Raw genomic sequence first — 12028 nt, 5'->3', positions numbered from 1 at the left:
ATGTCTGAGTACGTTCAGTTTTGCTCAGCTGCTTGAACAGCAAATAGCGTAAGAGGTTCATCAGAACAGTCATTCATAAATTTTTCTAAGGGGACGTTTCAGCGGTCGATAACAAGTTACATGTTAGCTTGATACGTACATGGCGAGTTAAGCGACTCTAGGTGTTTGGATAGACCGCTGTTACTTGACCTAGATCTTCGCTGAGCTTTAAGGTGTCCGGTCACGTGACAACTTGCGCCTGAGGACACCCGGACTGCCTCTGTTATCTGCTAACGCGGACTCGGGAGGAAACAGTTGTGTCAGAACTGGCCTCACAGCTGCACCGCGCGGAACGCCTTCCCTGCGGAAAGTAAGTCGACGTTCACCGTCAGTTTTGTTATGGAACTCCTTCCACTGCCTATAGTAGTAAGATTTTCTTAGAAATTGTTATGAACATAGATTATCGGAATCAGAGGATTACAGTCATCGTACAAGACGAATAGAGTGACCCACCCTTTTTTTTTTTTTTTTTTTTTTTTTACCTCCGTACCTCTCTAGCGGCGACCCCACAACACCACCATTATCTACTCTTCCATGTACGTTCCGCTGCGATGTGACGTGATAGGATCAGGGACAAGTGTTCGGTAAAATACTTTTTCCCAGGTTTCTTCAGCGCATCGCAAAGCAAAATTAGTCTTTCGCAGAGTAAGATTGTTGCAGATGGTTTACATCTTTTTTGTTCTCAATCTACACAGGACCTCTTTTGTACTCTCTCACAGGGAGGAAGAAATGATAAAAGATTTGATTTTAAAGGCCATTCAGTACAGAAGTAATTACACAGGCAGCACAAAGCTAGGAAGGAAAAAAGAAACGAAAGAAAGATTAGAATTTAACATTCCGTCGGCGTCGGCCATTAGAGATGGAGCACAAGCTCAGATTGGAGGTTTCGGCCGCGCTGTTTCAAAGGAACCACTCCGGAATTTGTCTTAAACGATTTAGGGAAATCGTAGATAATCTAAATTTGGATGACCGGACGGGGACTTGAACGGAAATCCTCCCGAATGCGAGTCCAGTGTCTCAGCAATGCACCAACTCAGCACTTGGAGGTCAGCTGCAATTCTCCCGATAACTAAGCCGGTGACAGAACAAATACCCAATTTCGTGACTATCGAATTCACTCATATATGAACATTTCAAATACGCTTCATGCTAAGAACATAGTTCAAGCAGAATGAGTTACTTCGTTCAGCTCGTAAAAAAAGAAATTCTTAATATCAGAATTAGTAGAGAGCGGTCAGAAACAGTCTGAAAAGCTTGGAGGGTACTTCAGGGTAGGCTATGCTGAGAAATAATTGTTAAGACGAAAATTCGATGTGTTGAGGCGTTTCCGAGTTAATTAGTATTGAAGTTAGCCAATCAGGCCGTTGCGCGAGCGCATTCAAACGGCCCGCCAGATACGATTAGTATCAGTTGTTCTCAGAGCGTTGCTGACAGCGCACGAGACTGCTCAGCTTTTGGCTCGGGCTCGATGCTTACTGACGTCCCATGTTCAATTTTTGAATCACCCTCCTTTTCAGTTTTAGGAAACCAAATGAAGAACATTTTTGGAGTCACCGTCTATGGATGTCCGGTTGAATTTGCAAACTCATCGCCCTGACTGGCTAAATTCAATGCTAATTAACTCGGAAACGGCGCAACGCATCGAATTTCTTTCTTAACAGTTATTTCTCAACATATTCTACACTGAAAGGCCCTTGCTGGGTTTTCAGACCGTTTCCGACCATCTTGTATACATCTGGTAATCCAGCTGAACAAGAAATACTTAAATAATGATAACTGAAACCAACAGCTGTATTGAAACCCAAAGTCGTTTATTCAAAACAAGCCACCGGTTTCAAAGCAAAAAGCGTCATCTTCTTGCCCCTGTGTATGGAAAAATAAGAATGTACAGACAATAAAAAATCATAGTTTGGTACTAAATAGTGGATAAATCACGTCATAAAATTACATAATAAAAATATACTATCGTTATCTATACAAAACGAAATTCGGCATCCAACTACATTGCTTAATCTTTTTCCTTCTCTCTTTTTTCAATATATTTTTATCTTTTACTCCAATAATTAAATTCTTTAATTAGGTAATGTACGCGACGGGTTCCAAGAGTACAACGACTTTCACCAGCAAAATAATCGATATCAGATATATCCCTAACCGGAACCTCTATAATTATGGAGTACAAAACCAACAACAACTAAACAAACTAATAACATAATACCAAACAGCTGGAGTAAACACTGCATCAAAAACTATGAACAAACGTTCAACACAATCGGTGTTGAAGTCACAAAAAACTAGAAACACATGCTCCATTGTTATTTCTATACACAGTCACATCCCTGTAGTCCACCACCACACTAGCATGGCGAATGTGTCCTTAAATGCGCCGGCCGAAGTGGCCGTGCGGTTAAAGGCGCTGCAGTCTGGAACCGCGAGACCGCTACGGTCGCAGGTTCGAATCCTGCCTCGGGCATGGATGTTTGTGATGTCCTTAGGTTAGTTAGGTTTAACTAGTTCTAAGTTCTAGGGGACTAATGACCTCAGCAGTTGAGTCCCATAGTGCTCAGAGCCATTTGAACCATTTGTCCTTAAATGCAATATCTCCAAAGTAACAAAGAAAAAGTTATCAACGTTTCTTATAATTCCAGGAAATTTACTGGACGTAAAACAGGGTTGCAAACGTTAGTATCATCTATTGTCAGTATGTATCCACAGGATTAAAACTAGCATACACGATACACGCGGACGAACAACTGCCGATGAACATCTCGCGTGGCAAATTCTTTCTTTATATGTAACAATAGCCTATAAACTAAACCAGTAGATGTCAACCGGTAACACCATTAGCCACATATATGTAACACACGCATACAGGACCATGAAATTAGGAACGTCCATATAGAATCCAGCGGAATAAAACCAACAAAACGTACGTATTAACATACAAAAGGAAGATAATGAACTCCGAAGAATCCATAAGAAGCGGAGGGAACCCAGAAAATAACTTAACACAAACACGTTTTCAGAAAATGATGCCAGATAGCCTTCGCAGAGTTTCTTAATAACATACTTGGAAATATTGGACGCAGAACAAATGGCTCAAATGGCTCTAAGCACAATGAGACTTAATATCTGAGGTCATCAGCCCCCTAGACGTAGAACTACTTAAACCTAACTAACGTAAGGACATCACACACATGCATGCTCGAGGCAGGATTCGAACCTGCGACCGTAGCATCAGGGCGGTTACGGACTGAAGCACGTAGAACCGCTCGGTCACAGCCACCGGCGAAGCAGAACAAGTAATATCTTTCCATCACTCTCTAATGTAAGGAAGAAAACAACATTTTGCCTGTTCTGTTAATGGCTATCTCAGGGTCACTTTCTCGAGTTTTAGTTGTTGCCTTGAAACAAACAGAATCTTGACAGAAGGAAGTTGGGCGCTTACGTGTTTGTTATTAAAAGGTGGTGCGTGGTAGGTGCTTTGGTAAGAGGTGACTCCTGAGCATATTTGCGCGAAGGCTGTATGCAGGTCAGCATGGACTTCAGATGTCGTTCAGAAATGAAATGACTCTGCATGACCAATATTGCTTACTCTAACAACCGAAGTCTTGAGCGACCTTCCAGCAGAACCTGAAGTGCCTCACACCAGACATAACATCAGTGTCCTACCACAGTAAGTATATGTGTCTCCGTCTTTTTTCTCTATGCTGTAAACTTCATCCTGGGCAAATCCTTATGTTTAACTGATCGTCTTGGATTCTCAATGTTCCCAATTGAATCATTTATTAGAATCCTTCATTTCCCTTGAGCTAACAGATCTGTCGTTCTAGTAAAACAAATTCCCTTCAGATCACCGAAGTTAAAGACTATCGGGGTTGGCTAACACTTGGCTGGTTGTCCGTCTGGGTCCACTGAGCGCCGTTGGTAAGTTGGGTGCACTCAGCCCTTGTGAGGCAAATTGACGAGCTACCTAGTTGAGAATCAGTGATTCCTGTCTCGTAAACTGACAATGACAGGGAGTGTGGTGTTAGACCGTATGTCCCTCCATAAACGCTTCCGGTGACGCCTATGCGCTGAGGATGATGCGACAGTCGGTCGATACTGTTCTCTTTCGAGATCTGTTCAGACCGAATTTAGTTCGTTAGACTAACCCCATCTTTCCCCATTCTAAAGAAAAGTCAACTTGCCAGAAAGTGTTAATTCTATCAGAATTCCTAATTAATGTTTAGTTTACTATTAACTGTACTAGAACCTGCAAATTCCGTGTCCTGCAGGTTTGTAAATTCATCTGGTACCTGGACTAACTATTTTATCACCGACCTACAGTCCAAACAACACTTGGAGTTCCTCCCAGCAATTACAGAAACGCCCGCCCGGTTGGCCGGGCGGCCTAACGCACGGCTTTCCGGAGCGGGAAGGAGCGCCTGGTCCCCGGCACGAATCCGCCCGGAGGACTTGTGTCGCGGTCCGGTGGGCCGGCCAGTCTGTGGATAGTATTTAGGCGGTTTTCCATCTGCCTCGGCAAATGCGAGCTGGTTCCCCTTATTCCGCCTCAGCTACGCTATGACGACGATTGCTGCGCAAACAAGTTCTCCACGTACGCGTACACCACCATTAGTCTACCACGCAAACATAGGGGTTACACTCGTCTCGTGTGAGACGTTCCCTGGGGGGGTTCCTGGGGGGTTCCACCGGGGGTCGAACCGCACAATAACTCTGGGCTCGGCGTGGGGCGGCGGAGGTGTGAAGTGGACTGCGGTAGTCGTCGTGGAGTTGTGGACCACTGCGGCTGCGGCAGGGACGGAGCCTCTCCGTCGTGTCTAGGTCCCCAGTTAACATACAATATTCAAATACAGACACACTCTGGCCGTCGTTGGTTGGAGACTTTCTTTCTTTCCTGTGCATTCAGACTCCTCTTGAGTAGATATACAGGCTCTTTATAATGAAAGTACAGCTACTCACGGAGGTCGTGTCTGCTAAAATGGCTATACAGCAGCAAAACATGCTAATGTATTAATGCAGAAGTGATTTACGGCGGAGAAAAGAAGTTCAAATTTTGGCCACCAGGAGCATACCTGGCGGTGTACAGCATCTCGTCGACGTTTCCGATGCTGATTTTGAACAAAGTCTGTACGCGGCGGTCAGTAATAAAATCAACATTATTCCTCTCTCACTTGTTGGACATTTTCTGCCCACGACCAGTTCTTAGTCCATTACATACAGAAACATTTCTATACGTCTTTCTTGCATTCACAGCGCCAGATTTGCACCTGGTGACCGTTTCAACTAATTTTTCCCAGCGTAAATCGGTTCCGCACTTACGTGTTGAAATATCGACCACACTTCGTTGCCATACGATAATTAAGGCCCACAATGGACCTAAGTCAGGAGCTGAGCTTTAGTTACAACCGCACGAAATTATAGGTTCTCACTGGCTGCCTCGAGTGCTACCACACTCACATGTGCCCGGGATATTTAAAAGCCGCAAATCCAAAACATTTTTTATTCCCTCTGGTTTTCTTTGTTACTGTTTCATTATTCACCTTTATCTAATGGCAGGGTAGTTTACGCTTTCTACTAGCTTTTCACGTTCCTAAATCACATTGGAAGTTTCAAGCATTGTAGGTTGTTATTTCTACTCATATTTACGGCAGGAAACAGAATTTTTAAGATCGCCCTATAACAAAAAGTCAATGTATGCTTGGACTCAACAAATCCATTATATCTGAAGTCTAGTTTCGTGGAGAAGTCAGGTTCAAAGACTCCTTCAGCCATTTTGATTTAACTTCTCCGTAGTTTCCCGTCCTATACACTAAAGTGTCAACAAACAGTGTTAGACTGCGGCCCAACCTGTTTGACAGGTAGTTTAATACGCGAAGAACAGGAATGGTCCTATCACATTCGCGTGAACATTGCTGACGATATCTACGTTGACAAATACCGAGCGCCCGGCACAACGTACTGTATTCTACGAGGGGCGTTCAGTAAGTATAGCAACACAGCATTTTTCTCGGCCAGTTTCGGTTGAAAAAAGGCGTAACTTGTTTTGAGACATCGTGAAATATAACCGCTTCAGCTACTACAGTTCCATGAAGTTCCGATTGGTGGCGGTGCTATATGTAGCCTTCAAAATGCCATCTGTAACAGAGGTACTCAAGCATTAAGTTTCTTTTGGCAGAAAACCAGCGCATCGCCGATATTCATACACGTTTGTAGAGTGTCGATAGAGACCTGACAGTGAACAAAAGCACGATGAGTCATTGGCCATGGCGTCTGTCTCCATCGCAACAAGTTCGCGCTAATCTGTCCGATCTCCCGGCCAGCCGCACAGACTGTAATGTTGAAACGTATGAACACTCTCATTTGAGGTGATACAAGGAACACAATCAAATACCTCGCTGCTCAACTGGACCTCTCGTTTGCTAGTGCTAAAACACACGTCCATCAGTTACGGTACTCAAAGGTGTGTGACTGCTGGTCTCCTTGCCGCCTAAGAGCAGACCACAAAGAGCAACAGAGGACCATCCGTGACGAATTACTTGCGCGTTGCGAGTCTGATCGTGACAATTTTTTGTCGAACATCTTATGAAACATAGGTTCATCACTTCTAACCGGAGAGAAAACAGCAATCCATGCAGTGGCGCCACATCACCTCTCCTCCGAAGAAAAAATTTCAAAGCCACTCCCTCAAATGGTAAAGTCAGGACGACGGCCTTCAGTGAATCTGAAGAGATTATTCCGTTTGGTGTCCTCCTTCATGGTGCAATGATCAACTCCGAAGTATACTCTTAGGAAACTGACCAAACGACTTCGGCGTGTTCGTCACCACAAAAACGCAAACGAACTTCTCCGTGACATTGCAAGGCCTCGCATAAGTTTGCGCACCCGAAATGAGCTCACAAAACTTCTTTGGACTGTTCTTTCTTGTCCATTCTGCAGCCCGGACCTCGTACCTTCCGTCTTCCATCTGTTTGGGGCCCAATGAAGGATGCACTCTGCAGGAGAGGTTATTGATACAACAAGACGTTGGCTTCGATGTCGACCAGTAGAGCAGTACCATGCGGGCATAACACCCCCCCCCCCCCCCCCTCGTTAAGTGCCGTGATGCCGTTGAACGGGGGTTATGTTGAAAAAAGGGTTTCGTAGCCGAAAGAGTGGGGTGTAATATGGGGTATTGGAATGCTGAATAAAGCCAACCCGCTTTCAGAAAAAGATGTGTTGCGTTACACATTGAACGCCCTTGCTATTATTCAAAAAGCCTGTATTATTCAAAAAGCGTTCCAGTCAGTGACACAATATCTTGAACCCATTCCGTATTATCGGACCTATGTTAAGTGCCTATAACGTGGTGCTGTGTTGAAAGCTTTCCGGAAATCCGGGAAAACAGGATCTGCTTGTTGACCTTGCTCCATCCATGCTAATAAATGATTAAAAATTTTCGTCTCTCTAGGAAACCCGATATATTCCAGCTCAAAACAAGCTCCACAGTACTCCAGCAGACCGATGTTACGGCAATCAGTCTATGATTTGCTCATCCGTTCTTTTGCCCTTTTCACATACAAAGTAGTATTTGTTTTTTCCAGTAGCTATTTGGCAGTGTTCCTTGGTAAATAAGGATTGTGTGAAGCAAAATACTGTTTAGCTACTAGGAAGACATCAGCCAGCATGATTTTGTTTTTTGAAACTGTGTTCGTTTCGAACATGTGGACAGCAGTACGTCTTTTCTTTTATTCGATAATCGACTTCATCTCCTCAACACCTGGTGCAAAATATAGCACGGTGTACCACTCGACGTAAACATGACCTTATTAAAAACAAACACAAAACTGTCTTTCACTTACTCGTATTAGCACACAGCACAGGTATCCGTATAACGTGACTCGTCCAATTGGGGTTGGCAACAAACAAATGGAAATAGAAGAAAAACGCACACCGTTCATTCAGTCAACTGCCTTCAGTTGTAATTTTGTGCGAGTACAACTGACGCCAACGAAGAAAAAGTAGATATGTTACTAATCTAAAGAGACTATAAGTTATCGAAAAGATATTTACAATAACATTTTCTTATTTACAATCTGGGTACGCGTAATAAAGTACTCAACGGGTTCTTGCCTCGTTGAATACACCGGTTTTCATCACATCACCGAAGATGAGCAATGTCGCGCGTGGGCCGAACGTGGATGGGAAACCGCCCGGGTGCGTCACTCGCTGTTGGCTTCTTTCCGTTTGCCTTTGCGACAAAGTGGAGGAGGGATGTTGACTTAGAGGTCCTGATCACCAGACTTCTCGCCAGTGTCTTGAATTAAATTCCAAAGCTCTCTGCAGTGTCTCTTGCAGTGTAGGATATGACAGTATTAATGGAGGCTGCGCGGGATTAGCCGAGCTGTCTTGAGGCGCTGCAGTCATGGACTGTGCGGCTGATCCCGGCGAAGGTTCGAGTCCTCCCTCGGGCATGGGTGTGTGTGTTTGTGTGTTTGTCCTTGGGATAATTTAGGTTAAGTAGTGTGTAAGTTTAGGGACTGATGACCTTAGCAGTTAAGTCCCATAAGATTTCACACACGTTATTAATGGAGACCCGACCGTCCGAGGGGGACGTTAAGTTCGGCGGCCCCCTTGGCTGCTATTCGAGAAGAGTAGGCTGCATATCGGCACGCGACTTTACCGCCTCCTTTCCCTCATCACACAACGCGAGTGGACGACTTACGTTAGCACGGCGACCTGGGATGTATGCCAGCACAGGACAGTGCCACGTACTGTAATACGTTCTGAACAGATATGGAGGCGAAGAAGTGAATTACCGAGTAAAACGTGTAGGATGCTACTTAAGAAAGACGTGCTATTACTACACCTTCGTAACGAACAAAAATACGAGAAAGTCAATCATGCTGGTAAATGTCCCTCTGTTAGTTAAACAATATCTTCTTGATATATATTCCAGTCCACTGAGACGCGGTGGTACACCAATCTCACTTTGTGATTAATATTAAAAGATAGTCCCAAGTTTGCAAAATACCCTTTACTAATTCAAAAACCACGCATTTCACCTGGGTAGGACAACGTAATGTCTTCTAGAAGAAAAATAAAAAATGTATATAATAAATAACAACATCTCTTCGTGCTGTTTATGAATCTTTTCTATTTAAATATTGTACTTTCACATACTTGACATTCCATACCTCTGGTATTCGACAGGATTCTGTAATAATGTTTATACAGTTTGTTTCCTATTCGACGTGTTTGTAGCTCGTATATGACAATTTTTCTCTCTGCTATAATGATTTTTCATTGATGGCTTTGTACGAGGGTTGAATGAAAAGTAATGCCTCCACAATCGTTAATTGGGTTTGGAAGGGAATGGTTCAAATGGCTCTGAGCACTATAGGACTTAACATCTGAGGTCATCAGTCCTTTAGAACTTAGAACTACTTAAACCTAACTAACCTAAGCACATCACACACATCCATGCCCGAGGCAGGATTCGAACCTGCGACCGTAGCGGTCGCGCGGTTCCAGACTGAAGCGCCTATAACCGCTCGGTCACAAGGCCGGCTGCAAGGGAATATTTTAATAAATCAAACGCATAAATAATTCTTAGAATGTGATCTTTAATTACCTATATTCACTTTTCCACATAATCAACATCCCATTGGATACATTTCTGCCATCGATGAACAACTTTTCTGAAGCCGTCACGGAAGAAGTCGACACTTTATTTCCGCAACCGCAGTCTCACAGTTCTCCCAATGGCTTCATCAGAAGCATAGTGAAGTCCCCGCAAATCGTCCTTCATTACTGGGAACAGATGGAAGTCAGACGGTGCTAAATCTGGACTGTATGGAGGATGCCGTACGGTGGTGAGAATCACTCTGAAGTTCTGCTATGCTGGCACGTGAAGTGTGTGGTTTGGCATTGTCATGCTGCAGGAAAACATCTCCATTTTCCTTTCGGACTCTCATTAGCTGTCTTTTAAAGAGTTCGCAGCGTTGTGGTGTAACATTCTGAATTTATTGTTGTTCTACGATCAAGGAAATCAACACGGATAACACCATCTGCGTTCCAGAACACTGTGTCCATGATTTTTCCAGCTGAGGGCAGCGTTTTTAGTTTCTTTTCCTGGGGCGAGTCTTTGCGTCGATATTCCATAGACTGACGTTTCGTCTCTGGGTCGTAATGGTGTAACCACATGTCGTCTCCTGTCACAATTGGATGGAGAAAGGCGTCACCTTCACTCTCGTAACGCGAGAGGAGTTCCTGGCAAACTTCAAGTCTGTGCGCTTTCACTTCAGGAGTCAGCTCCGGGGTACCCATCGTGCACAGATCCTCCGATAGTCAAGGAAAGCAATAATGTGTGCCACACATTCTTGTGAAATTCTGATTATACGCTTGCAATTTCTCTCTGAGTGATACGACGATCGTCCTGAATCAGTCTGACAATATTTTGCTTGTGAAACTCGGTGGTTGCTGTCACAGGACGTCGTCCAACTCTTTGTTTTTCACGTGGGTCAGATGTTCCCGCCACAACATCTTTAAATTTACTCGCCCAACGACGCACAGAACTTACATCAACACAATCACCATAAATTGCTTTCATTCTCTGATGAATTTCCTTTGGGGTGACATCTTCTGCTGTCAAGAATTCAATGACTGCACGTTGCATAAATCTTATTGACCTACCGTCTGCGCAGGGTTACATACTTTACACTGCAACAATACAACCGTACAAGCAACAACCTGCCGCATACCAATGCTGCCAACTGCTGAAGAGCTACGAAGGTGAGGCATTACTTTTCAGTCAACCCTCGTACTATCATCTTGCTCCACCTAATCCCGGTTGTCTTCAATAGCGCATCAGTCCCTTCTGATTCTGTCAGTACTTTGTATACACAGTGTGATCGCGAATCAGCTACCGGCACTTTGTATGGGTGCCATATCCACAGTTGATGCGCGTGGTCATACTGCTATGACTGATGACCAAAAAATTACGTACATTGAAGGTGGAGGGGGAAGAGGAATGAAAGGAAAGGGAAGGGAAGGAAAGGAACTGATGGTATCAGCTACATCGAGACTCATGCGGAATCAGCGGCGATGAGTGAAAGTGTGTTCCAGATCAGGACTGGAATCCGGGATCTCCTCCTTACTAGGGAGCTGCGTTAACTAATGTGCCACCCGGGCGCAGTATTAATCGCAAATGCGGGAACTGTCTCGACACCATCCTCAGCCAACACACGTTCGCACCTAGCGGCACTACTTACCCACAGTCTCCATCCGTGTCCTCTGTGCTCCCTAATTTTAGATTCCCGTTGGAGGTCAAACGTAAAAGCGAATCTGCGCTGACTGTTGTGGATGCATAGCCAATCGAGGTGTGGTAATTATATGAGTGCGTGGTGTCTGTTCTTTCAGACATGCGCCGGCCGAAGTGGCCGTGCGGTTAAAGGCGCTGCAGTCTGGAACCGCAAGACCGCTACGGTCGCAGGTTCGAATCCTGCCTCGGGCATGGATGTTTGTGATGTCCTTAGGTTAGTTAGGTTTCACTAGTTCTAAGTTCTAGGGGACTAATGACCTCAGCAGTTGAGTCCCATAGTGCTCAGAGCCATTTGAACCATTTTTTTCAGACACGCCCGAAAAATGGTTGTGGATTTACAGGCCATTGAGGCACATCAATTACATGGATTACGTTCGATCTTCAGTGTGAATCTAAAATAACGTTGCACGGAGGCTATGTATGGGGACAGTGGATAAGTGGTGGTGTTAGGTGGGTATGTGGGTCAGTCGAGGAGCACATTTGAGATTGAGACTGTGTCTGTGTGGTGCATTGGTGAATGCAAATGCCTAGTAAGCAGGAGATCCCGGGTTTGAATCCCAGTCTGACACTCATTTTCACTCAACAACTGTGATTCTGCACTAAGTTCCAATGCAGCTGATATCATTAGTTTCTTCTCTTTCCTTTCATTTCACTGCCCCCCCCCCCCTTGCAACCCACCCCTCC

The 12028-nt window shown here is 44.5% G+C and overlaps 1 protein-coding gene across 1 annotated transcript in view; it reads left to right on the top strand.

Annotated features, from left to right (window-relative positions):
- The first annotated feature begins 286 nt into the window (after positions 1–286).
- Positions 287–12028, top strand: part of LOC124605414 (myrosinase 1-like) — a 184106-nt gene continuing 172364 nt past the window's right edge. Inside the window, exon 1 of the mRNA XM_047137070.1 lies at positions 287–349. The gene's annotated coding sequence lies outside the window, so the exon portion shown is untranslated. The remainder of the gene's footprint in view (positions 350–12028) is intronic.

Source organism: Schistocerca americana, chromosome 1, assembly GCF_021461395.2.
Source record: "Schistocerca americana isolate TAMUIC-IGC-003095 chromosome 1, iqSchAmer2.1, whole genome shotgun sequence".
Lineage (NCBI taxonomy): Eukaryota > Metazoa > Arthropoda > Insecta > Orthoptera > Acrididae > Schistocerca > Schistocerca americana.
Note: the sequence above shows the minus strand (reverse complement) of the source record. Positions and strands in the feature narration are given on the sequence as shown.